Source organism: Perognathus longimembris, chromosome 7, assembly GCF_023159225.1.
Source record: "Perognathus longimembris pacificus isolate PPM17 chromosome 7, ASM2315922v1, whole genome shotgun sequence".
In the NCBI taxonomy this organism is placed as follows: domain Eukaryota; kingdom Metazoa; phylum Chordata; class Mammalia; order Rodentia; family Heteromyidae; genus Perognathus; species Perognathus longimembris.
This window is the reverse complement of record NC_063167.1, coordinates 50,518,395-50,531,199: the sequence shown is the minus strand read 5'-3', so window position 1 is coordinate 50,531,199 and position 12,805 is coordinate 50,518,395. Positions and strand designations below refer to the sequence as shown.

Sequence of the window (12,805 nt, the reverse complement as noted above, 5' to 3'; positions counted from 1 at the left end):
GCAAGTAACAATATTGATAAAATATGTTGTCTTTGTCTTCTGTGAATTACCTTCCTCGGTACTGTAAGTTCAATGACAATTATAGACACTGAAATCCTCACAAAGACCAAGAAATATTTATGAGCACTGCATTATGGTTTTTGTAGATGATTCATTCTCTTACTTTCAATTATCTCTAAAATAAATCTTTTTGGCCTCTTAATCAATACATTAACACAAGCATTTGAAAACCAATGTCAGATACATTGAAAATATGAAACTGTGAGACATGGAGAGTATCTAAAAAATCATTCCCCTGGCCTTTCAGTACTTACTGTCTATACCTCCTGTTTAGTTGATACCAGTTGCAATGAACACTCAACAGCCTTATAGAATTACCTCATTTAAATTGAGTAATTAATAAAATAGGTATGTATACAATGCTTTTATATTTTTTACAGTCAAGAGATTATAAATCTTGCTAGCTAAATAATAATCTTCAAATGCAGAAAGAATCATCAAATTGCATTTTTTCCTTGTGTATTTAATTGTGAAATCCTCAACTTCAGTGTCAGTGGCTCACCTCTGTAATCCTAGCTACTCAGGTGGATGAGATCTGAAGTTGGAGGTTTGAAGACAGCTTGGGCAGGAAAGTTTGTGTGACTCTTATCTCCAATTAACCAGAAAAAAAAGCTGGAGGTAAGGGTGTAACTTATATAGTATTGTTCCAGGATTGAGTGGATAAGCTAAAGAACAGAGCACAGGTCTTCAGTTCAAGCCCCAGTATGGGAACAAAAACAAAAGGAAAAGAAGCACAAAAGAAAGAAAGCAAGGAAAGAAGAAGGAAGGGAGGAGGGAGGGAGGGAGGGAGGGAGGGAGGGAGGGAGGGAGGGAGGGAGGGAGGGAGGGAGGGAGGGAGGGAGGAAAAAATGGAAATAGAAAAAGAAAACAAATTGAAATCCTATATAGCCCCAATATAAACAATTTAAAGAATGATAGGAAACAAAAAAGAATGATAGGAGAATATAAGATGTAAATTTTTTTCCTTTTACATTATTTTTATGTTCGATATATTGATTATACATGTGAAACATAAGGATCTAGTTTCAATTGTCTGCACACAAATAGCCAATTTTGTATGATTTTGGCTTCCTTATCAAATATAAGATGGCAATGGCTCTGGGGGTTCATTTCTGGGTCTTCTATTCAGTTTCATTGGTCCTCAAGCCTAACAGTGATTTTATTAATATGGCTTGTAATAGAGTTTGAAGGCTGATATTGATATGTTCTTCCTTTTGCTATTCAGGGTCTTTTGTTATTTCATATGCATTTTTCATTACTTTCTGTACTTCATTAAGAATATTGCTTGGATTTTAATGGGTATTTCATTGGATTTGCAATTACTCTGGACAGTATTTTCACAATGTTAGGGAACATGGAAAGTCCTTCCATTTCATTAAATCTTCAATTTCCTTTCTCAAACTTTTTAAGTTTCTACAGTAGAGGTCCTACACATCTTTGGTTAAGTATGTTCCTAGTTTTTTTTGTTTGTTTGTTTGTTTGTTGTTGTTGTTTGGGGGGTTGTTGAGGCTATTACAAGGCTATTATGAGGTTGGCTTCCTGATTTCAGTCTCACTCTTCTCATTACTGGCATAAACAAAGCTACTCATTTTTGTGGGTTTATTTTATAATCCTTATATTGCTAAATTTTTAGATCAACTTTAGTAGCTTGGAAGAGGAGACTATAGGTTCCTTAACATACAAGATCTTCTTCTTATAAAAGGAGAGTTTTACTTCTTTTTTCCCTATTTGGATCCTCTTTATGTTTTTCTCTTTCCTTATTGCTCTTGCTAAGAATTCCTGTACTATATTGAAGAGGAGTAAAGAGAGTGGACATCCTTGTCTTGTTCCTGATTTTACAGGAAATAGTTTTAGGTTTTCACCATTAGGTATAATACTGACTGTAGGTTTGTCATACAGTTATTATTATGTTTAGGGTTCCATGTATTTCTAGGTTCCCCAGAGCTTTTATCATAAAGGGTTGTTGGATCATGTCAAAAGCTGTTTCTGACTCTATTAAGATGATCATTTGGTTCTTGTACTTGCTTCTGGGAAGGTGTTATACTGTATTACTTATGTTGATTTATGTATATTGAAATGATTTACATCCCTAGGATGAATCCTATTTGATATAGTATACAGTTTTTTTGTTAGTTATTTAATTTGGTTGGCCAGAATTTTATTGAGAAGTTTTGCATTGATGTCCATCAAGAGATGTTCCTGAGTTCTCTTTTATGTGTACCTATTTGATTTTTGTATGAGTGCAATAATATTTTATAAAATGGGCTTGGTAGTTATCTTTCCTTTTCTAGTTCATAGAAGAATTTGGGGAATATTAGTTCCAGTTCTCCTTTGGAGTCCTTATAGAATACCATTGTAACAGCATCCTAGAATTTTCTTGAGTGGGAGAACTTTATTGCCATTCCAATTTGTTACTTATTATGCGTCTATTTAGTTGGTTTAAATAGTCTTGATTCGGTATGGGTATATCTAGGAAGACATCTATTTTCTCCAGATTCTCCAATTTCTTTCTGTTGTGATGTTCTGTTTTTATCTCTAGTTCTATTTATTTGGGTGATTTCTATTCTTAGTTAGATTTGATAAGGATCTGTCAATTTTGTTAATTTTTTCAGGGAACCAGTACCTTGTTTTGTTGATTCTTTGATTGGGATTTTAGTCTCAAATTCATCCATTTCTGATTTAATTTTTATTATTTATTTCCATCTATTGGTTTGGTGTTTGACTGGTTCTTGTTTTTCAAGGAGATTGAGGTAATATGATTAGAATTTTAATTTGAGATTTCCCTAAATTGTTGATGTAGTCACTCAAAGGTATACATTTTCCTCTAAGTGCTATCTTTGTGGAGTTTCTGAGTCAGAATCATTTCAAAATGGATTAATGACTTCAATGTAAGGCCAGAAATCACGAAGCTATTACAGGAATAGGTAAGGGAAACACATAGGGCTCATAAGCACATATCCAAAACTTTCTAAGGCCTAGAATCACAACAAAGAAATGCTAGATTAATGGGATTGTATCAAACTTAAAAATTTCTGCATGGTAAAGAACATAGCTAACAGGGTGAAGGAAAGCCCACTGAATGGGATAGTAGTTTCACTCGTAATATATCAGGCAAGGGTCTGAAAATGTAGTTATATGAAAAATGTAGTTAGCACTCAAAAACTTAATCATAGTCCTAAAAAATACTCCCCCAAAGAAACAAAAGCACACTTAATGAATGGGCTAATGCCTTAAAGAGAAACTTCTCAGAAGAAGAAGCAAACATGGCCCTTAGACACATGAAGAAATATGCAATATCTCTGGCCATAAAGGAAATGCAAATTAAAACAACACTTAGATTCCTCCTCTCCCCAGTTATAATGGCTAATATCAAGAAAACTTGCGAAAATAAATGCTGGCATGGATGTGGCCAAGAGGGAAAACTATTAAACTCTTTGTGGGAATGTAAACTTGTTCAACTACTCTGGAAAGTTATATGGAGGTTCCATAAAAGACTAAAAATAGAGCTTTCTTATGACTCAGCAATTCCATTCCTGGGCATTCATTCAATTGAGTACAAACTAGTACACACTAAAGCGACCAGCACAACCACATTCATTGAGAATTATTTGCCATAACCAAGATAAGGAATCAGCCCAGATGCACCACAGTAGTCAAATGGATAGAGAAAATATGACAGATTCATAGATACAGATATATATATATACATGTGTGTATATATATCTTACACACATATGTCCCAAATATGTACATATATGTATATATTTATATATCACATAGCATATGTGTGTGCGTGTGTGTGTGTGTGTGTGTGTGTGTGTGCATGCCTGCCTGTACACTCTAATGTGAGTTGAAATTCTTGCTAGCTACTCAGGATACTGAGGTTTGAGAATCATGGATTAAAGCCAGCCAAGACACCAAAACTTCAATCCAGAAAAAAGCTGTAAATAGAGATGTGGTTCAAGTGGTAGATCAACAGCTTGGAGCAAAAAGCAAAGAGATAACTCCTAGGCCCTGTATTCAAGCCCAGTACATACACAAACATAAACACAAAGGACGAAAAAAAGTGTGAGTTCAAATCAAAAATGTTTTATTTCTATTATGCATTCCTAATCTGTTCTTGTTCAGTTGTTTTCCTTCTAACATGAGTTTATATACAAAAGACTACACTGATAATTTTGTACATGTACATAGCAAATAATGTATTTGAGAGGGAATGTGGGAGAAAAATGAAGGAGGAGGTAACAAGTTTGACAAGATATGTACTCAATATGTATGAAACTGTAACTCCTCTGTATATCACCTTAACAATAAACATAAAAACAAAAAAAGAGTAAAAAGATATTACGTATTTTTAAAAACTGTTTTAAGGATGATATACAGTTACATAGGTAAGGTAATGAGTACATTTTGAATGACTCACTTGCTACTGGTAAACAATTTTAAAATTCTCATATTGCTTACTATAGTAGTGCTCATTTTTGTTGGATATTTAATTATAGGTAAACTTCGAGCAATTAAGGATGGATTTACTGAATATTTTCTACTGCATTTTATTCCACCAGAAAAAGAAATACCATAATGCTGATTTGAAAGTGTGTGGTTGAGTTAAAGTAAAAGCTAATAATTTTACAGTATTTATGAAGATAATTACTTTTTATAAGTTGATTGACATGTGGGCCATTTTCCAATTATATTAATAAAGTTCAGGGAATACATTAATAGGCTTGTCAGTCAATTCAAGAACTAAATAAATGTCATAAAAAGTCAATCCCACTTAAGCTGCATTTCCTCTCATTGAACAAAAATACACTGATGTGCACAGATGCTTAGGTATACCTTCATAGTTTTGAAGCATATGCTATTTGCTCAACCATTTGTCAATCCAGTATAAAGAAACTTAGCAATTGAAAGAGGACTGTATTAATAGCTGATTGCAAGCTTAACACTATCTACTTTAAAACAAAAGTCATCTTCAATTGTTGTAACAGAGCTTTTAGGGGAGTTAATTTTTTGGACGTCATTTTACAGACAAGATAGCAAAGGATGGCATACCTTGCCCACACAGACAGCATGCTTAGGAAATTTGTTGGTGCTGTTGATTTATTGCAACTACTAATAAAAATGAGTAGGAAAACAGAGCCAAAAGAGAAAGCATTTAAAGTCCCAATTAAAAAAAACATTTTTTGGGTTGGGACTATGGTCTAGTGGTAAAAGTGCTCTCCTTGTATGCATGAAGCCCTGGGTTTGATTCCTCAGTACCACATATATAGAAAAAGCTGGAAGTGGAGCTGTGGCTCAAGTGGTAGAGTGCTAGCCTTGAGCAAAAAGAAGCCAGGGACACTGCTCAGGCCCTGAGTTCAAGCCCCAGGACTGACAAAAACAAAACAAAACAAAACACATTATTTTGTGTTTACCTTTACTGGTAATTTATACCTAGCCTCTAGTAGATTTTCTTTCTGATGTTTATCTTCTTCCATCTGAGCTGAACAAAATCTATTCTCACAGTTACTTGGAATTTGGTTTTAAAGTGGCAAAACATAAGTAACATATTCAATAAGAAAAAATGTGTTACTGATAAATTATCTAACCATTCAAGGTTTCTCATCATGTGAGTTATGCGCAATTTTCATTGTGCATAAATATAAATGTATAAATTATCCCAGAACTAACTATGAATTTAGAATTCCTAATTGCAATAGGGAAATTATAAAAATGTAATATTTGCTGATTTGAATACATGATCAGTATAATTTCTCATTTGAGTGTTCAATTATATCTAAAATTCAAGTCATATATATAAGAAATTAGATCCTCCTAGATATTGTTATAGTAAACAAAAGTATACATAATTCAAGTCATGTTTCTCAGGGAAATGTGCTCTATGTGAAGAATCTAGTTTTATGTGCAGGTTATAAAATCTACCTAGTGTAAAAATCTATCACTTCTCAGTGTATTTAATTTTCCAAGAGTATTATTACTGCCTTAGTATATATATATACATATATATATATATATATATATAATTACCTTATCTAGATGGGGCAATACAACTTCTTTTTCCAATAATGCATGTTACTATAACTTCTGTGAATGTATCATGCTAATAGCATTGGGTGGCCATGCCTTTTTTGTTTTCTTTAGTTTTAGAGAGTCACTATGTTCAAGATCAAGTACTACCTAGAACAACCATCATCCAATTCTGTTTGAGATATGGGTATAAAATGTTAGTTTCAGAGCTCCTGATGAAAGAGCTGAGATGCACTATAGTGCACTATACTTAATCTCTTAACTCTAGTTAATTCTCTCTCACACCTCAGCTTTTCTTTAAAAATTAATCATAACAATATTCCAAAATAAATATTCTGTGCTTTAAACTCCCTCACCTTCTTGCAGAATCTATTACCCAATGATGCCAAAGTCCAATGCTTAGTCCTTGGCTTAGTAACTGTTTTGAGGAAGTGTTTGTAAAGTGGAAAGACAACACACTCAGACACCATTTATTATTAACATTTTGTTTTGGGATGGAGGCATTTAAAGTGGCTTATAAAGAAGTATTCAGTATACCAGTACAAATGGAAAAGGAGGAAACCAAAGACAAATAAATAGAAGGCAGTCAGAGGTGAAGTTACATCATAAAAATTGTCTGGTAATTTCTATGTACTTTCAGAACATCATAAAATATTTACTTCTGAAGTTCTTGGCAGCCAATAGAAAAATAAAAGTAGAATCAGTTATTCACTTCATGGTCCATAAGATTAAACATTTTCTCAGTACTTTGACCCTATTCTTTTTTTATTTCTGTTTTTGTCCCTTCTTCTTTATTGTCAAAGTGAAGTACAGAGGGATTACAATTCCATATGTAAGGCAAGTACATTTCTTATCCAACTTTGTTACCTCCTCCCTAAATTTCCCCCATCTCCCCCCTCCCGATTTCCCTCCCTCCCCACCATGAGTTGTACAGTTGGTTTATACCAATTGGTTTTGTAAATATTGCTATTACATTTGTTTATCTTTTTATCCTTTGTCTCTCAATTTTGGTATTCCCTTTCCCTTCCCTAGTTCCAGTACATGATCCTATTCTTGAGAACAGAAAAAAATTTTCCACTGTAAGTCACTCCAGAGCCACTCTATTGGAGGATGCAAGAAACTGTTCAACAGTAATTATTAAAGGACAAACAACATTTATTTCTTGGATCTTTATTTGTGTTCTTTTCAATGTGTCCCAAAGCACATAAAACTGAAAAATTAAATATTTATAAATAATTCAATGTTAAATATATAAAAATAAGTTCAAAGTTTCATAGCACAGAGATAACTTCTTGGTTACTGCCTTACTCTGTGAATAAATTTCAGAACCTATCTTCTTCCTGAATCAAATCTCTACAGTATGATTTCTTTCAATGAGCCATTAAATATTAAATGCAGATACATTAAAATTATACTTGCCAGTGAGTATCAGAACAGCAATAATTCTGTGGCCACAATTTTTATTCCTCAAAGACTGGTATTATTCAACTGAATGTAAGCATCCTTATTATGAACAGTACAACACTGATACAGTACACACATAGTGAAATAGGAAGATGCTATGTTTCAATTCTAGCCTGTTAATGAGCCCAAACAGTAACACATGACATAGATTGCCTTTCCCAAAACACCCAAAGGGGAAGAAAGTTCCCATTTTGTTAACAGTTAAGATACAAGATACATGGCTGGTATTATAAATACTTATTCTTTTTTTTTGTAAGTCAAGTTCTTTTTAATGAAAAACAGGAATCCAAACTTTTTGAAAGACCCCCATTAAAAAAGCAATTAGAAGATGTAACCTCCAAATTATTGGCTACATCAATGTAAATTTTTATATTTTATGATATATACCTACTCTAAAAATGTATAGTAGACCCAGTGTTTAAAAGCATTAAAAATTATGTCATACACATAAAATATTTTAATGTCTTTTAAATTGTCCTATGCTCATATGATTATATATTCTAACAGTATGCATATGTCAGAGTTTGATAGGTTGTTAACTGTACTAGACTAGAGATAAATCCACATTTTACAATAGTTTCACTGATGTTTGTGAATTTAAATTTTTTCTTTTTAAATTTTTAATTTATTTTTTCTTATTTATTGTCAAAGTTTGACAAGAAATGTTCTTATTCTCGAAGAAAGGATTTTTACTGGTTGTACTGTAAACCATTCTTTGCTTTCTTTAATTTTCATTATTTCAGATTTTCAATGGAGCTAAATGACATTGATCTCTCAATAGTTGACTATAGCTCACAGGGTTAAAGACATATAAAGTCAATTCAATAAACGACATGATTAGTCCTTACAAATTTTCCGCTGAGTAAGGTAGTAGTTAAAATGGAACTATTACTAAAAAACAAAACTTCCTATTTCATTGGTGATAAATATATGTATTTGCAATTTATATAGATAAGAACCTATGAGCATTTTGTGAGATATGCCTTATTAGTTAATAGAACTACTATTAGTTTCCTCTTGTACCATATTTAAAAAAACATTTAATTTGTTACTATCTGTGAGAAAGAATTTTTGAAGTCTAGAGAGATAATGGTTGGATATCTACACAATTTGAGTCAAACATGACAAATTCGTGTAAGTTGGGAAAGTAAGGCCTCTGAGTCTCACTTGTAATCTCTATTTCAGCAGAAGTATTTACCAATGTTTTCCTAAACTTAAACCTACTTACTCATATTTATATAGACTAAATATTTTAGGTAATAAATATTACATAACAAATTAATTTTTAAGGTGTATATTTTGTATTTTCACTATCTGATTTGGCTAGAATAGCTACTGGGATAAGGCAAAGCATATCAAGCTAGCTTCTCAGAAAACTTTTGTTTCTATCTGAAAATAGTTTTTAATCTACCTATTAGTTGAGATAGATCAGTTTATTTGTTTAGTTTGTCCACAATTTTAGGATAGTAAAACAGTCTACTGAAATAATTGTTTACATATTAACTTTTCTTTCAGAATAGCCTTTTTTATTTTAAGTATATTTACTTTTTTCTTTCAGTTCTTTAAAGCAAGATTGCTGGCCATTGTTTTATTGTGCATTTGGGATAAAAGAAGAAAATAGAAAGAGAAGTAGATTTCCCTAAGGATATTTCATCTAAAAAGATATTTTCTGCACCCTTAGTGATCATATTTTCCTGATCAACTTGTACATTAAAATTTATAATTTCATAATGTACAATGTTATGTGAGATTAGATAATACCATGCTAGTCTTCAGAACTCACTTATATGCTATATAAAAAGGAATGAACAAGTTGATGTCATGGTGAAAAGGAAAAGGAAAACAATATTGTACTAATAGGTACTGCACATTCCTGGCTTCCATATCAGATGCTCCTTTATCCTGCAAAAGGAACTTAAAAGTAGTAACACCAAAAATAAATAACTGAGATTTAGGTTCTTTATTTTTTTCAATTATATTTAAGTAGCAGTAAAAAGGGATTTCAATTCAGCAGTTTATGAGTAGAAGGCATTTTGATCAACGCCACTCCTTTCCAATATTGAGACTTAAAGAGGAATTGTTAAGTAGGAAGAATTTTTGTGATAAGGAGCAGTCTACTTCATGACTTCAATCTCCTCATGAGTTAGATAACATTTTGTGATGGTAACAAGAAAGAATAAAAAATGAACAACAGTGATAAAAATTAAAATTGCATAGTTTGGGACCCATATTCTTTTTTTTTTTTTTTTTCCCGATGTAATCACACGAGAGTATTGCAAGCTTGAGCCTGGGCTCACGATAGTCACCGATCGTCACTGATCGTCACCTACGCAGCGGGTCTGAATCGAGAGCCGGGACCTATATTCTTGAGGACAAATTTTGTCCTAAGTTTTCTTGTCAGGCTTTATTTTCTGAATTATATAGGCAATGTTTAAATAAGATGTCTGGAAAAAAGATTTACAATATGAATAGAAACAGTATAAATATTTCTTCTAAAGCCAAGTAAGTAGTAATTCTGATTTTTTTCACATAGAGTTCAATATGAAATGTTTTAAAGAAATTAACTATTTAAGGAAGATTTGCTGTCTTGCAAAGAGGCCCTTTGATGATTAGTGGAAATGTATTACAGCTCATGAAACACATACTTTGATACATATCTGAGGGCTCAGAATATACATATTTTTATATTTTGGTAGTAATTTTGAGCTATGTGTGAATTGAGAAATGATTATTTTTGCTGTTTTTTAGTATTTTCAGTTTTTTCTAAAAAAATAAATCAACTTTGTAAGTAATGATGTAAAATTTTTGTGCAACATACATTATCACTATGCAAATATCTCTCCATATAAAAATTATCAACCCCTACGTGGCTTATGTATTTTGAGAAACTCTGCAAATAAAATCTAAGGCAGTTGGAATAATGGACCTTCTTCAAGGGTGATTTGTTTTACCATATTTTTGTTTTCCTTCTTAAGTTATGTACAATTAATATATTGATACAGAAACAATTAGGACTTTGTCACTTTCATGAACTAATTTCTAAGTGCTATATCACTCACAACCTTTACTTAGGACAAAGAAAAAAACATAGTACATAAGACTATTTGATGGAATTGTTTATCATATGCTTTTCAGCAGAACTTAAGAAAAATCCATCTGTACTATCAAAAGACAACTGAATTTCTCTCTATGAATGAATGTGGGCTGTGTCCCTGTGTCTTGTCGCATACCACCTCAACACCTTGCAATTTTTAAATTTAATTGTCGAGGTAATGTACAGAGGGATTACAGTTAATATGTTAGGTACTGAATAAATTTCTTGTCAAACACTGTTACCCTCCCTCATTTTTCTCCCACTTTCTTCACCCCCAATCACCCCACCACAAGTTGTAAAGTCCGTTTCCAACATATTTGTCTTGTGAGTATCGCTGTTACATTGTTGTTATTAATAACACAGAAAGAGCAGTACAGAGACAAAGCCTAGCGTTTTTAAAAGTTTGTGATAATGCACTATTCAGAAATCTAATAAAATATACATGCCCTTAATATTTTACATTTATTTTTACATAAGCTCAAGACTTGTGAACATTCTAAACTTATCCATGAACTCCAAATTGGAACTTCACCGAACTTGGGGATGAGCACTGAGGTTAGTTATTTTTGACTTACAAAGATCCAGAACAGCAGTTGTCAAATGTTAAGGATTCAGAAGAATTTTATTGGTTGGGTACATGGACAAATATTTTCTTCCTGGTTTCATTCTAATCACATTGCTTATGCTGTGACTTAATGTACTGATGCTATCTTTAAGGCATTAACACCAAAAATGCTGACATAACAAGAAAAAAATTAAATTAAAAGGATTATATAGACATTCATAACTTAGGTTGCTTATTTTCATTCTAGGTCATGGCATCCTTATCCTCTACTAATCCCCACAATTTTGCAAGTGTACATTGATTGCTTGTGGTAGCAAAATAAAATAAATGTAATACTCACATTTTGCAATTATTTTTCCTCATAGAAATGGCATTTTGAGTTAAAAAGTATAGGACAGAGTTCGTTCTAGCGATTATAGTCATGAGTGCTAATGCCAAACAAAGAAGAAATTAACATCCGTAAATGGCATAGAACTAAATGATAAAAGTTTCAACTGTTTTACTCATTCTTCCAAGTTTGGAAATGAGCAAATGCAGGGACATTTAAAAGAAGATATTAAAGACAGGGAACAGACTTCAGAACCAGATATCAGTGCAGAGTAAGGCAAAATATATATATGTACACTGCTATTACTTATGACCCTTACATTTTAAGGTAGTCCATGTTTAAAGAATAAAATAAGCACAAATAAATATGATACAGTTTATGTAATCAACTTTAATTTGTTACCTATTAAAATACAAAACTATTGCTTAAATGTTACGCACACCTGCAAATGATAAGCAAATGTCTGCATCACTTTAAGACTTATTCCTCTCCTCTGTGAGGGAAGTCATAATGGCACCTTTCTGGTTTGTTGTGAAATTTTTTTTTTAAAATTAGATATGCTAGACATTTCTTTAAGTGGCTGATACAACGTTTGGAGTACATGTTAGCGATCTTTCTTTTTCCAAAGAGCAAATAGTAAACAGACAATTTCCTCTTTCTCCCTATGAATTAGGATATAATTAACTTTGCTTTCATTGATTCCAGGAATTTTACTTAAGAATGCATATAATAAAGTTAAGCTGTAAAACGTTACTAAAATTAATTACTCTCCCGTCTCATGGGGGAATTCTAGTTGAAAAAGACATGATAAATTTATACCAATGTGAAGGTTTTTAGCTAGAGCAATTGGAACAATTCCACATTTTTCAACACTAATTGCTGCCCAAAATCAAAGAAAAATACTCTACACGTTTTCCCCCCTATTTAATTTCAAGCTCAGTCCTTTCTCTGTGTTTTAGATCATTCCCAAGAATAGAGCCTCAATCTGCTGGTTTCTGGTTTCTGACAGGATTTGCCTACTGGGAAAATGTGGTCAGAAACTGCAGATCAGAAGTAGGTAGAAGTCAAACTACTTTCCCCTCATATTGCCACTGGCAGTGTCTCCTGCAGGTTTTCTCTGCTTTTGCTCTAGTTTCGGTTGAATATCACATCTTTCCATTGGCACAATTCACACCAGAAAGTCCTGGGCTGAAAGGTTGGAGCTGCTTATGAACAGCCCCTGGCCTCTGGCCATGGTATCTGCCTGCAGGAATATCAGTTAACC

At 32.6% G+C, this 12,805-nt stretch overlaps 1 protein-coding gene across 1 annotated transcript in view; it reads left to right on the top strand.

Moving 5' to 3' along the window:
* The window catches only part of Negr1 (neuronal growth regulator 1), a 799,300-nt gene that overhangs the window by 328,570 nt on the left and 457,925 nt on the right, over positions 1-12,805 (top strand). The window lies entirely within an intron of this gene.